The sequence below is a fragment of the Heloderma suspectum genome, chromosome 6, assembly GCF_057233095.1.
Source record: "Heloderma suspectum isolate Gila_16-S chromosome 6, 16-S_ref, whole genome shotgun sequence".
Lineage (NCBI taxonomy): Eukaryota > Metazoa > Chordata > Lepidosauria > Squamata > Helodermatidae > Heloderma > Heloderma suspectum.
This window is the reverse complement of record NC_139463.1, coordinates 126,008,238-126,022,581: the sequence shown is the minus strand read 5'-3', so window position 1 is coordinate 126,022,581 and position 14,344 is coordinate 126,008,238.

Below are 14,344 nucleotides of genomic sequence, written 5' to 3'. Positions count from 1 at the left end.
TGGGGGTGGTGAAGTTGTAATCCAGCAAAGGTGGGGAAGGCTGACACTGGAAATGTGTCAATCACATCAGCACACTATCAGATTTGGCCATCCTCCTCCTCCTCAACAGCAACTTTCTTGTACTCACCCTTGGCCTTTGAAACTTCCAGATGCCCCATATAAAATGTCCCTTAGAAAAGTGACATTAAAATCTACCATGCAGAACCCTCTTTCTGCCTTAATAATTGTGTGTAAAAATGTATTTCACCCCATCCAATAAAATCCTAACTTAAACTGAAAAAGTCTGTTATCAATTATGTCAATGAGTCTCTTTAGACCAGACTTCCTCAATCTGGTGCCCTCCAAATGTTTTGACTTCAATTCCCATCAGCCCCAGCCAGCATGGCCAATGATCAGGGATGATGATGGGGTATAATCCAGAACATCGAGCCAGTTTGGAGAAGGCTGCCGGAGAGTAACTACCCCGTTCCTTAACATTTATTTCAGCACTTTCCATCTACTCATCCATCCACCCACCTTCTGCACCTAGGAAAAAGAAACCAAATGCACAGTTAGAAGATGGGGGATATGTGGCTCAACAACACTACAAGCGAGAAGGATCTTGGAATTGTGGTAGATCACAAGCTGAATATGAGCCAACAATGTGATGTGGCGGCAAAAAAGGCAAATGCTATTCAGCTTCCAAATCCTGGGAAGTACTAGTTCCCCTCTACTCAGCACTGGTTAGGCTTCATCTGGAGTACTGTGTCCAGTTCTGGGCAACACACTTTAAGAAGGATGCAGACAAACCGGAGAGGGTTCAGAGGAGGGCAACAGGGATGATCAGGGGATTGGAAACAAAGCCCTGTGAAGAGAGACTGAAAGAACTGGGCATGTTTAGCCTTGAGAAGAGAAGACTGAGGGGAGATGGGATAGCGCTCTTCAAGTACTTGAAAGGTTGTCACAGAGAGGAAGGCCGGGATCTCTTCTCCACCATCCCAGAGTGCAGGACACGGAATAATGGGCTCAAGTGACAGGAAGCCAGATTCCGGCTGAACATCAGGAAAAACTTCCTGACTGTTAGAGCAATATGACAATGGAACCAATTACCTAGGGAGGTGGGCTCTCCCACACTGGAGGCGTTCAAGACGAGGCTGGACAGCCATCTGTCAGGGAGGCTCTGACTTAGATTCCTGCAATGAGCAGGGGGTTGGACTTGATGGTCTTATAGGGCCCTTCCAAGCTGAGCAGGGGGTTGGACTCGATGGTCTTATAGGGCCCTTCCAAGCTGAGCAGGGGGTTGGACTTGATGGTCTTATAGGACCCTTCCAAGCCTACTATTCTATGATTCTATGATTCTGTAATTCTATGATTCTCTTCCATCCATCCAATCACCATTTTCTATGCATATCCATCTCATTTCTTCATTTATTATTCATTTCACACATTTATATCCCATTTCCCAATAAAATTATCAAAGCGGCGAAAATAATAACAACTTCAACACTCAAATATAACAATAAAACACAACAATAAATAATCATTCTACTAATCTATAATAAATCAACACGGGTAAAACTGTAACTAACTTCCTGGGTCATGTGGATCTGTGCTTCAACCACCTGCTCCAGGCTTTCTTTGGGATACCAGGAACTGTCACACAGGATGTGGTGCAGTGGTGAAGATTCAGGATGACTCAGTGGATTAGTTCTGCTCACGTTCAGGAGGGATTCTAAGTGGCTGGCATATTTAGAACAGAGAAGGCATTTCCCCTTGTCACCAGACTGGCCAATCACTCTACGTACTTGGGTTCTTCTTCTTGTCTTGTTGAAATTGTCGCTTCCCCTGAAGCATGTGGCTTGACTTTCTTGTGGGAATTGTGTCAAGTTATTTGCTCTGTGCGCTCTGTTCTGCTTTCATATTTTATATTATTTTATGCTGCACTCTGTGGTTTTAATTTTTGTGGACCGCCCAGCCAGCTTCAGCTATTGGGTGGTATAGAAATAAAATTAATTAATTAAAATTTTCTGCTGCGGGCAATCTCCTCACTGTGGCTTGGATGGCATAGGTTGATCTCCGAGGGGCCGAATGGTTCTGTCGTCTCATAGTAGCAAGCCAGACAAAATGGCTGGCCAGTCCCTACCAACCTTTTGGTCTTTGTATTTCTTTTTGCCATGGCTGGCGTTTTGCCATGGCCTGCCCTGCGTTTCTGCGGAGCAGGAGAAGGCAGCCTATCCCAGGCGGCCGACCTTAGGGTACCTTCAAGCAGCATTTAGTTGAGCCCCATGTCTCTGAGGGCCAAACTGCACACTACTTTGAATGGCTGGCATGTAGCTCAGGGGTGAGGAACTTCTTTCAGCCCAAGTGCTGAATTCAGTTTTGGAGAGCCCCTCTGGGACTGCATTCCAGTGGTGGGCAGGGTTGAATCCAAAACAGAGCAGGGCCAAAGACAAAGGGGACGTGGCCAAAATACCAGCCTATTGTAGGTTCAAGCTTTTCCTGCCAGTCACTAAGGCCTAGGAGAGGCATTTCAACCTTTTAGAATGGGGAAAAAACTATACACAAAGCCATAAAACCATGAACGACTGGTGATTGGGAGAAAGTGGGCATGGGGCCAGTGGAAAGGATGGACCTATGGGGGAACTCCAGATGGCCAGATTGGGACCCCAAGCAGGCCAGATTTGGCCCACAAGTCTGAAATTCTGCACCTCTGGTGTAGCAGATCCTAACTTTTTTTGTTTTTTTTACTATAGTGTAAACTTTGATCCATTGTGTACAGGGATGTGTGTGGGGTTCAAACTTTCCCACCCAGCCACGTCCTCCCTAAATCCACCCCCCACCCCATGGAGGGGCTAAAGAAAGAAAAACTCCATTAGCACCAATGGAGTGTTTTTTTCTTTAGCCCCTGCATGGTGTGTGTATGTGTGTGTGGGTGGGTGGGGGGATTGAGTTTGCAGAAATGTTTAAGCCCCCTACCTGTGCATGGTAACTCTAATCTGGATCATGGCCCTGTGTGCTTACACTAAAGTAAAAAAAAGTTAGGATCAGCTACACGCTACGCATTTAGCATAGTGTGTAGTTTAGCCCTGAGTGGTGATAAGTTCAAGGGGTGTGGGGCTTCCCTGGGTTTAAAGGAGGTCACTGGAGGCTTGATGGCATCTGTAATATTTGAGTTTATTTACAAAAATAGCGGTTGAGACAGCAGACGGAGCACACAGGTCACTGGGTCATGGCCTTTCCTGCTGCGGTGAGATATACTGTCTTTTTAGTTAAATGATATTATTCCAAATGTGCATCCATACATATAAATTAGCACATGGAAATGTTATGCAAAGCTGTGTCCTTGTTTATCTTCTTTAGCTGCTCTAAGCATAGATGGAGGCAGACAGCTTAACATACTCCAACAGATAGTCAAATCCAATACTGTCATATCAGATCTCCAGAGAAAGAGAGAGAGAGACTGAAACTCTGACTCAAAAGGCTCTTTTCAATGGCTCTCTGCCCCTGCCTTTCTCTCAGTGTCTCTCTCCATAAACTGAACTCTGTCTCCCAAAACATGCTTATTGTTTTTCTACTCACACCAGGGGACTGCGGGGGGGGGGGGGGGCAGAGAGAGAGAGAGAGAGGAAGGGAGAAGAAGGATGAGGCATATTCTCCAACCACTTTTGAGCTTTTTTATTTCTCAGGCTGTTTTCCCGTAAGTTACCTACTAGGAGATGTGCCTGGCATCTTTGCCACTGACCACACCATTAGTAAGTGAGCAGAGGCTGTAGCTCAGCAACAGAGTGCCTGCTTTGCAAAAGGCCCCAGGTTCTATCCCCGGCGTCTCCAGGTAGGGCTAGAAAACTCAGAGAGCTGCCACCAGCCAGTGTCGACAAAGGACCAAGGGTCTGAGTCCGTGTAAGGCAGCTTCCTGTGTTCCTGTTATGTTTTCCCCACTGCGGGGTGCCCCCTGTCATCGAAGTGTCTGAGGCCCTCTCTGCCTCTGCGCATGGTTCCATCTGCCTGTACGTGAATTCTAACCTTGCACGCCTCCCACCCTTCTCAGAGGTAGCTCCATCCCTCCCCCCTTTATTATGTGGAGGCGGGTATGGCCAAACCCCTGTGGTAAAAGTCCAAACTGGACTTGGAGGTCCGTGCCCAGCTGCCCTCCAATTAAGCTCTGGGACATGCGGGTAAGATTCAATTTGAGTTTATTCATGTACAACAAAGGCAGCTCTGTCAACCCAGAGGCAGCCCAGATCAACACTCACCAGGTACATTTATACTCATAATGGCTAAATAAGTGACATCAGCCAAGCCTAGAGTGCATGTCTGGTCATTATCTACTAAACTTTTACTGGACCATCATTCCCAGCCCCTTCTTGCAAGATAACTTATCTCTACTGTCCTAGCAGTTTCTCCTTCAGTATGGAAGAATCAAAGACAACAGTTATGAACTTTTGAGGAATCTGCTATGAAGGCATGAAGAAGCCAAGACATCATGGCCTTGCCTTAGTTATTTTCCACATTCCCTCATCTGATCCAATACGAGCTGAATTCTTCATATTGGATCACCTAGAGAGTGCCGTCAGCTCACTGCTTCAGCAGTTCTTTCCGATTTTCTACCTCTTCCTGTGGCAAGCCTTGATACATAGCAAGAAATTGCTGGCTAACTTGTCTTTTTATACAAGACGTAAAGCATGCAAAGATACAGGGTAAGAACAATACCACAAACAGAATACCCAACACAATGGGAAAGCCTTGCCTCAACCAGGCCAGGTTTGGGAGCCACCCGGTTAGCCAATCTATAGGATTCCATCCTTTCCAGGCTTGTACAGGTACAAGCGCTACTTCCCTAATATCTTCTGCCAATTGTTTTACAATTGTGCCATCGTCATTGATCTTTAGACAACAGTCAGACCAATTAAATTTTCCACACAGGCCACCTTCAGCTGCCAGCAGATAGTCTAAACCCATTCTGTTCTGGATGATGGCTTCCCGCATTTGAGTCATCTGAGTAGCAACCAGGCCTAAGGCATCTGCAGTATGACTGGCAAATACTTCAACTACTGCATGTAGCCTGACAAGTCTACTGGTGAGATATGTCAAATCTCGTGCTACTATATTAGGTTCCCAGGTAGCAGGACCATAATAATCAATCATTCTTTTAGCCGGCCACAGGTCATTCCCCCACTTCTGAGTTGCATCGAGCATGCCTTTTCTGGCATCTCTCTTCGTTCTTTCCAACTCTGTGTAAGTGGGATGACAGACATGGCTGTTCCCAGGTAAAAGTTGAAATGGTGGATATGTGATTCCAGCATAACAGATCCCAGACCACTTAGGGGGGAGAGCTGGATAAGCTCGGTCCCCACATATGAAATAATGGCCAGCCTTAGCGTCCTTTCCATTCACAAAGGGACCTGGCCATGAGGCTTCATGAGCAAGGGGTACTGGGCCACCATCACCACAATATCCCTCCATTGGTGGAAATATGCATTTTAAAGGTTTTGACCCACCGGAACATTTTTTAGTCAGTGTTACAGAATCAGTATCCTCACAGGAAATGTATTTTGACTCAATCCTCTTGTTCTGTGGCACATAGATGTCAGGAAATCCTACCACGAAGGTACCATTTAGGTGCATCCAACCCTGACTTTTTAACAGACGGAATTGGGGTGTTACATGGCGAAAAACATTGTACTAAGACACCTTGTTTTAAGAGTTTTTCAATTAGTTTCCCAATGCATTTTCTGGTTTTCAATGACATGGGATATTGCTTCACCTGTAGTGGGGAGGCCATGTCAGTACGGACAGTAATTTTTACAGGAGCTGCAGGTTTTAGCAGACCAACTTCACCCGAATCTTCTGCCCAGTACTCAGATAGCAGCCCCCTGAGCCCCTCTGGCAGATCTGCGTCTGTCGGGGGACTGGCCTCCTCTAAAAAAGCCATAACATTGGAGGTAGGCAGGGTGACATACAGCCCATCTCAGCTGCAACTGATAGAAGCATTTAACTTTGCTAGCAGGTCTCTTCCTAAGAGGTTTACTGGGCTTTTTGACATCATCAGGAAGGAATCATCTGCTGCAAAAGGCCAATTTTAACCATAACTGGTTGACTCAAGGGGAACAGTGGATATTTTTCTATCAATTCCTATGACACTTTTTCCAGAATCAGAAAGGGGTAAGGTGATTTTATTCAGCATGCTTTTTGCAGCGCCAGTGTCAAGAAGACAGTCATAAGGTTTCCCATTTATGTTAAGGGTCAGAGAAGGTTTTGCCAGTTTCAATTTCCAGCTGTTTGGGGTTTGACTCTCACTCTCGCTACCAACCAGCTCTAGACCTCCTTCTACCCATCATTCTGACGTACCAATGCTTTCTGCTCCCTGGTAAGTGGAGGACCCTTGCCCCTGCCACTGCCCAGTCCACTGACCTTCTTGCCTTTGATTCCCCTTTTGGGGACACTCATTTTTCCAATGACCAGGTTGCTTGCAATAATGGCACACATCCCGGTCATAACCACTTCCCTGTCCTCCCTCATTTGCCCCTGCACTTGCTCCTCTACCATGTCCTCTCTGACCACATCCACGACCAAACTCTCATCTTCTCCCTCGGCCACACCCCGGGAACCTTGTTCCCATAATGGCTGCCGCCAACAACTTTGCCTCTAACTCTTTCTCCTTCTTCTGTTGCTTCTGCGCCTTCTCCTCCCTTCTATCAAACACTTACCTTGCTATTGCCAACATCTCCACACTATTTTCCTGCCACCCTGGCTGGTGTTCCCTGAAATACTTTTGAATATCGGGAGCGGCTTGCTCCACAATCATACCTACTATCAGGGCAGCATGATAGTATTTTCATGCCACCCTTGCCTCATCAGGGTCAATGCCCCCATACATGCACAGAGCGCGAGTCAAACGAACCAGGAAATCAGCGGGGGATTCTGATTTTTCTTGAGTCACAGCCCGCAACTTAGACCAGTTTACAGTTTTCTGACCCATTCGTTGTAGAACGGTGTGAATCCATTCTTGGTACTGAGTTATGACTGTCCAATCAGCTGCATCATTCAGACTTAGCGGGGGACAGGGGTCAGGGTAGGCGTTTAAAACCCCTATTTGACCCCCTTCGGCTGCCAGACTTTCTGTCAGGTGCCTTTTTAATTCAGCCATTTGGGCCTCTGTTAACCATGTCCCACACAATTGATGCAAGGCAGTGGGAGTGGGATGGTAAATATGCACGATAGAATTGAATTGAGCCAAAAATTCTTCTGGATCTTTGTGCAGTTTTGCATTATTTTTTGCCCACAGCACCAGATCCTTTGGTTTAAAGGGAGTATGGATTTTTTGGACCAAATGCTGGAGAATGTACTCCCTGGTTCCCCCCTTCACCAGGTTGTCCCATTTGTGTGCACGCACTTTGAATTTGGTTTATAACTGGATATATCCCTTGGGATGGTGCCAGATCTTGGTTCTCTGGGTAGGGGGGCGGTGGACAAGGAGGCGGAGGCGGCACGGATGGTACGCTCATGAAGGACACTGCTTTACGTCTTGCCTGCCTCTTCTCAGCCACGTCGGCCCAGAGAAACCAATAATCCATGTTTTCGGACACCCTGTCCTCTAGAACAAGGCACAGATCTCTTAAGATGTTTTGGTTGAAGGATCCTTTGGGTGGCCATGAGTGACTAAGAACTGGCCATTTTTCTGTGCACAACAGAACCAAGCGCTTTTTACTCAAACGAGCCATGCCTGGCAGAGTTTCCCATTGCTTAAACATAACATCTAGAGATGACCCCGTCGGGACACTCCGACCCCCACCCATATTGTCTTGAAGGCTGTCCTCTATATACCTTTCAATACTTAATGGACATCACCTTAAACAAAGGAAACCAACCAGGGGGTCTCACCTTTTTTTACCAGTGAATCTTGCCCTACTTGGACTTGGCCTTGGTTTTCAAGCATACCCGTCCCTCCTGTTCAAGAAGACCCCAAGGTGAACTCACCTAGTGCCAGCTGGGTTGTTCAGGCATCGGGCGAGGCGTGATTGCGCTGCAAAGCTGGGCCCTCCAGGCTGGCTCGCCAGATTGTGGTAAAAGTCCAAACTGGACTTGGAGGTCTGTGCCCCGCTGCCCTCCAATTAAGCTCTGGACGTGCGGGTAAGATTCAACTCGAGTTTATTTGTGTACAACGAAGGCAGCTCTGTCAACCTAGAGGCAGCCCAGATCAACACTCACCAGTTACATTTATAATCATAATGTGGCTAAATAAGTGACATCAGCCAAGCCTAACGTGCATGTCTGGTCATTATCTACTAAACTTTTACTGGACCATCACTCCCAGCCTCTTCTCTCAGCGCCTTGTAACTTTTTGAGAGCCAGGGCCTGCAGGAGAAGCCACCACCACCACCACGGGGGAAGAGGCGTGCTTGCCGCTGCTGGGCCTGCTGCCGCCGCCGCTGCCACCACCACCAGGCCTTCCTTGTGGACTTCTGCCTGGCAGACCGCCAGTCCCTGCAGGACCAGGCCCCCAGGTACCGAGCCAGCTGTGCTGCTCCATCTGCCCCTCCCTGGAGGGGCTACATAAGCTGGCTGGCTGAGGTGGCCTGGGAGAGCCAGGGCCTGCAGGAGAAGCTGCCACCACCACCACCACCAGGGAAGAGGCGTGCTTTCCGCTGCTGGGCCTGCTGCCGCCGTCACCGCCACCAGGCCTTCCCTGTGGACTCCTGCCTGGCATTTTTAAGGGGATTTAAATTGTTTTGTTTGTTTGTTTTATTTTGTTGGGGGGGATTTTGTTGTGTTTTTAGGGGTGGGTAGCCTGCCTGATAGGCGGGAGCGAGGGGGCATGTGTCCACCTGATGGAGGCAGTGGGGGGAGTGTTGGGGGCCAGAACATACCGAGGCTGGGCGGCAGGCGCTGGCGGAGCGCTAGGGGCAGGCCATGCCAGGTAAGGGGAACAAGGGAGAGATGTGTAGTATCTGTCCCCTGCTCCGGGCCTGTCCAGAGCCAAAGGATGGCTGGGGAGGCGTGACCCCATCTTCTGGCCTTCGTTTGCTGCTCTGCAATGCCAGGTATGTTACCCAGAAAACCTCCCTCATCCATGACATGATCCTGGATGAGGGCGCAGACCTGGCATGTATTACGGAGACCTGGCTGGCCGAGGCTGCTGCTCCAACCCTTGCAGCCATGTGTCCAGCTGGATTTTCGTATGCACAGCAGCCGAGGGCTGGGGATCGGGGAGGGGGAGTGGCTGTTATCCAGCGAGAGTCCTTGGTCTTCACCAGACCCCCTCTCCGGGAGACCAAGGTTGTTGAGTGCATGTACTGGAGGTTGGGCCCGAAGGGCAGTCTGGGGATTCTGCTCGTGTGCCGTCCACCCCGCTGCACGACTGACTCCCTGGCCGAGGTGCTTGAGGTGGTCTCCGATGTGCGTGTACAGTCCCCTAACTTACTGGTGTTGGGGGACTTCAACGTACATTCGGAGGCCATCCTCACAGGAGCACCTCGGGACTTCATGGAGACCATGGCCTCCTGGGAGCTGCACCATATTCTAACTGGGCCCACCCATGCAGCCGGTCATGCACTAGACCTTGTGTTTGTTTCTGGAGAAGCGGGGAGTGATCTGGAAGTCGGGGGTATATCCACCACCCCCTTGTCATGGTCAGATCACTATCTGGTGATGTTGGACTTCTCGGTTCCACAACCCCTCCGCAGGGGTGGAGGACCCATTAAAATGGTCCGCCCCAGGCGTCTTATGGATCCAAATGGATTCCTGAACGCGCTTGGGGATTCTCTGGGGCATGCCAACGGCCACTCGGTCGAGACCCTGGTGGGTGGCTGGAATGCCGCAATCACTGGGGCATTAGATCGGGTGGCTCCGAAACGCCCTCTCCCCCTGAACAGGGCTCGGACTGCACCATGGTTCAATCCGCGGTTACGAGCTCTGAAACAGGAGGTGAGACGGCTAGAGCGCCGGTGGCGGAAGTCTCGCTCCAAAGACGATCAGACACGGGCTAGAGCTATATCTTCAGCCTATCACGTGGCGGTGAAGACAGCAAAAAAGGAATATTATGCTGCCTCCATCGCGTCTGCAGAGTGCTGCCCCAGGAGGCTGTTCCAAGTGGTCCGGAGCCTGGTCGGTCCTGTGGCTCCGGAACCACTGGAGCATTCTAAGGCCTCCTGTGAGGCTTTGGCAAGGCACTTTGCAGATAAAATGATCAGATTAGGTGTGTTACTCTGCACACTGTGGATACAGTTAGTGAGCAAGAGGCGGCCTGTGGCAAACCGGTTTTGTGGGATCGGTTCCAGCTTCTTCCTCCCGATGAAGTGGACAAGGTGCTTTCATCTGTAAGGCCGACCACCTGCTTGCTTGATCCTTGCCCATCTTGGCTCATTATGAGCTGCAGAGAGAGACTGGGTGAGGGGATCAAGGCGGTGGTGAACGCCTCCCTTGAGGAGGGAGTGATGCCATCAGCCCTCAAGGAGGCAGTGGTAAGACCGCTCTTAAAGAAGCCCTCCTGGGATCCTCAACTTCTGAATAACTTTCGCCCAGTCTCAAATCTGCCATTTTTGGGCAAGGTGATTGAGCGGGTGGTGGCGGTGCAGTTGAAGGCACACTTGGAAGAAACTGATTATCTAGACCCATTTCAGTCGGGCTTCAGGCCTGGGCATGGGACAGAAACGGCCTTGGTCGCCTTGGTGGATGATATGAGGAGGGCTCTGGATAGGGGTGAATGCTCCTTCCTTGTTCTCCTCGACCTCTCAGCGGCTTTTGATACCGTTGACCACGGTATCCTCCTGGACCGCCTGGAGGGGTTGGGCACTGGAGACACTGTATTGCGGTGGTTCCAGTCCTTCCTCTCCGGCAGGTACCAGAGGGTAGCACTGGGAGAGGAGGTTTCGGACCCGTGGCCACTTACTTGTGGGGTGCCACAGGGTTCCATCCTCTCCCCGATGCTATTTAACATCTATGTGAAGCCGCTGGGGGCTATCATCAGGAGGTTTGGGGTGCAGTGTCATCAATATGCGGATGACACGCAGCTCTACCTCTCATTCAAATCTTCACCAAGGTTGGCCGTAGAATCCCTGTCCAAATGTCTGGAGACGGTGAGTGGCTGGATGGGGAGGAATAAGTTGAAGCTGAACCCTGACAAGACCGAGGTACTTTTGGTGGGAGACAAGAGGAGGCTGGGGGATGTTGACCTGGTGTTGAATGGGGTACGGCTACCCTTGAAAGACCAGGTCCGCAGCCTGGGGGTCATTTTGGACTCCCAGCTGTCCATGGAGGCTCAGGTGTCAGCTGTGAGCCAGACAGCGCTGTATCAACTCCATCTGATACGGCGGCTGCGCCCCTTCCTTCCCGACCATCTGCTCCCATCGGTAGTACATGCCCTGGTCTCCTCTCGTTTAGACTACTGTAATGCGCTCTACGTGGGGTTACCCTTGAAGACGGTTCGGAAGCTGCAGCTGGTGCAGAACGCAGCGGCTCGCCTGATTAAAGGCAGCCGCCGGCGAGATCACATCACTCCAGTGCTGAAGGAGTTGCACTGGTTACCAGTTCTTTTCTGGGCCAAATTCAAGGTGTTGGTTTTGACCTTTAAAACCCTATATGGTTCCGGCCCAGCCTATCTTAAGGAGCGCCTCCAGCAACACCAGACAGGCCGCTTAACAAGATCAGCCTCGGATGGCCTTCTCTCTGTCCCATCAGCCAGGACAGCTAGACTGGTGGGGACGAGGGAGAGGGCCTTCTCTGTGGTGGCCCCCACTCTGTGGAACTCCCTCCCTAGGGAACTCCGTCATGCCCCCTCTTTAATGAGCTTCCGTCGTGCATTAAAAACGTGGTTGTTCAGGCAGGCATTTGGGGTGGGCTGGGGTATTTAAAAAAAAAAAATTATGGTAAAATTTTATTGTTTTAAATTGTTTTATGGTGGGTTGTACATCGCCCAGAGTGGCTGGGTGACCAGTCAGATGGGCGATTAATAAATTTAATAAATAAATAAATAAATAAATAAATAAATGACGATACATAGGCCTGGGGTGAGTTGCTGTGGAAACAAGATAACTTATCTCTACTGTCCTAGCAGTTTCTCCTTCAGTATGGAAGAAACAAAGTCAACAGTTATGAACTTTTGAGGAACCTGCTACATAGGCGTGAAGAAGCCAAGACATCATGGCCTTGTCTTAGTTATTTTCCACATCCCATAGGACCATCGCAGGAGTATCATGCTAAGGCAGCATGGGCTGGTGTTTGCATCTCACCTAGTTTCCAGCGGGAGTGTTAATTAATGCGTTTCCCCCTCCTGACTCTCCTTCTCCTCATGGTTTCTTCCCCATGTTCTGTGAGGTACAAAATACAAACTCCTTTGAACTGAATTAGATTTTCACACTCCCTCAAGAAGGGGGCTCCCGTATCATATGACTTTCACACCCTGCTGGGAGGTTGTAGACCAGGAAAAAATGCTTTGTAGCCAAGACACAACTAGAACTATAGCTGACCTGGGTGCCATTTTTGGTAGAAAGGTGGGGTGCAAATCAAATCAATAAACAGAAATAAAGAATTTATCAACATCGAAGGACCAACTCACTGTGCTGTTCTTGAGGGCCCTTGGGTGAGACACCCTCGATAGGCCGCCTCCCTCAGTGAGTCCCCCTTCTCATCACCATTGTCACCAGCTGCTCTTGCTTGTCTTCCTCTTCCTCATCATGGCTCCCACTTGCTTGCTTGACAGGCAGGGAGCCAGGGAGCAAGCAGGCTGTGGCATCTGCTGGCGCTACTTGTCACCACCAGCGTTGTCTGGGCCAGAGTGAGAGGCAGGTGAACAAGCAGACTGCAGTGGTGAAGAGGAGGAGCAAGGCCAGGGGGCTCCGGCAGTGGGGCCCCTGCCGGGATGTGGCCCTTGGCAGGTGCCCAGCCACGTCTACCCTTGATGCCGGCCCTGACTCTATTACACTGGCTTGTGTTGGTCACTGAAAATTCCTGGGACTCCTAGTGATGTATGATATTGTGGTAATGTTGCTCAGTGAATGGCCCACATTTCAGGTTATCCCAAAGCACCACTGGACATCTTGGGAGCAAACTTCCCCCTCCCCACATCTCCATTCAATACACCTCGAATTCCCATCTATGGGTTCTTAATTCAACACACAGTCTCCATGGAGGGTGGGTTGGGGAGGGAGATCAGTTTTGCTACACAGAATTGCCTGGAGTGGAGAACCAGTGGCCCACGGGTCAGATCCAACTCGCAGCACATTCCCATCCAGCCTGTGGCCTCTTTTCCTTGGCTTTCCTCCTCCTCGGACCTGCTGTGGCTTCTCCCCACCACCAACCAGCCCTGGCTGCCCAGCGGCTTCCAAAGTCGTCCGCTCCTCTTTTCCTGATGGAAGAGGGAAGGGTAGGGAAGCAAGCTCTGTCAGGAGCATCAAGGAGCACCAAAGCCTTCAAAATGGTGGCTCTGGATGGAACACATTTCCTCCACCCCTCGCCCTTCTGTCAGGAAAGGCATGGAGGGAAAGCTACAGGAGCATCTTTTCATTTAAAAAAAAAAAAAATTAGCCCGTCTTTTCCTCCAAAGATCCCAAGGTGACATTCATGATCCACCCTCTCTCCATTTTATCCTCACAGCAACCCCACCAAGTAGGTTAAGGTGAGTGTCCACGTCACCCAGTGTACTTCATGGCCAATTGGGGACTAGAATCCAGATCTCCTGAGCCCCAGTCCAACACTCTAACCACTACACCACTTTGGCTCTAGCTCTCCATTTGTTTGTAGTGGAGGCCTGAGCTACTAGCAGATAAGGGGAGGAAAAGGAAGTGTTTGTGAGAAAGAGCGAGAAAAAGAGTGTAGGGGCCCTGCCCACGTGGCCCTTGGAAGGTGACTCCCAAGGGGATGCGGTTCTCAGTTTAGAAAGAAAGAAAGAAAGAAAGAAAGAAAGAAAGAAAGAAAGAAAGAAAAGGTCCCTGCCCCGTACTAAGCCAAGGCTCCAATCTATGGATCCATTGCACAAACTGGAGTTGCTCTCTCATTGTTAATAACAGCTTTGTGCGTGTCATTGCTGGTACCTGCACAGAGCTGCCTCTGTTGCTGCAGTTAACAGGGAATCCCTTGCTCATGAGGGAGACTCACATGCACATCGATGTGCCCCCATGCTCAAGAACTCAGTTGAGCATATTTTTTGAAAGGGTTAAAAGACATTTTTTCCCACAAGAGGAGGAAATAACCACAGCAGAGAGATTCCTACCAAAACTAGTGATTTTATATTCATGGAAATGAGGATTCACGTTTCTGTGCCCTGATGTGTTATTATACAACACTAAACTATTGGTTAAAAAGTCTTTGGGGCTCAGTTGTCAACTTTTTTTTTTTTTTGGGTTGAAACTAACATTTCCATAAAATTATC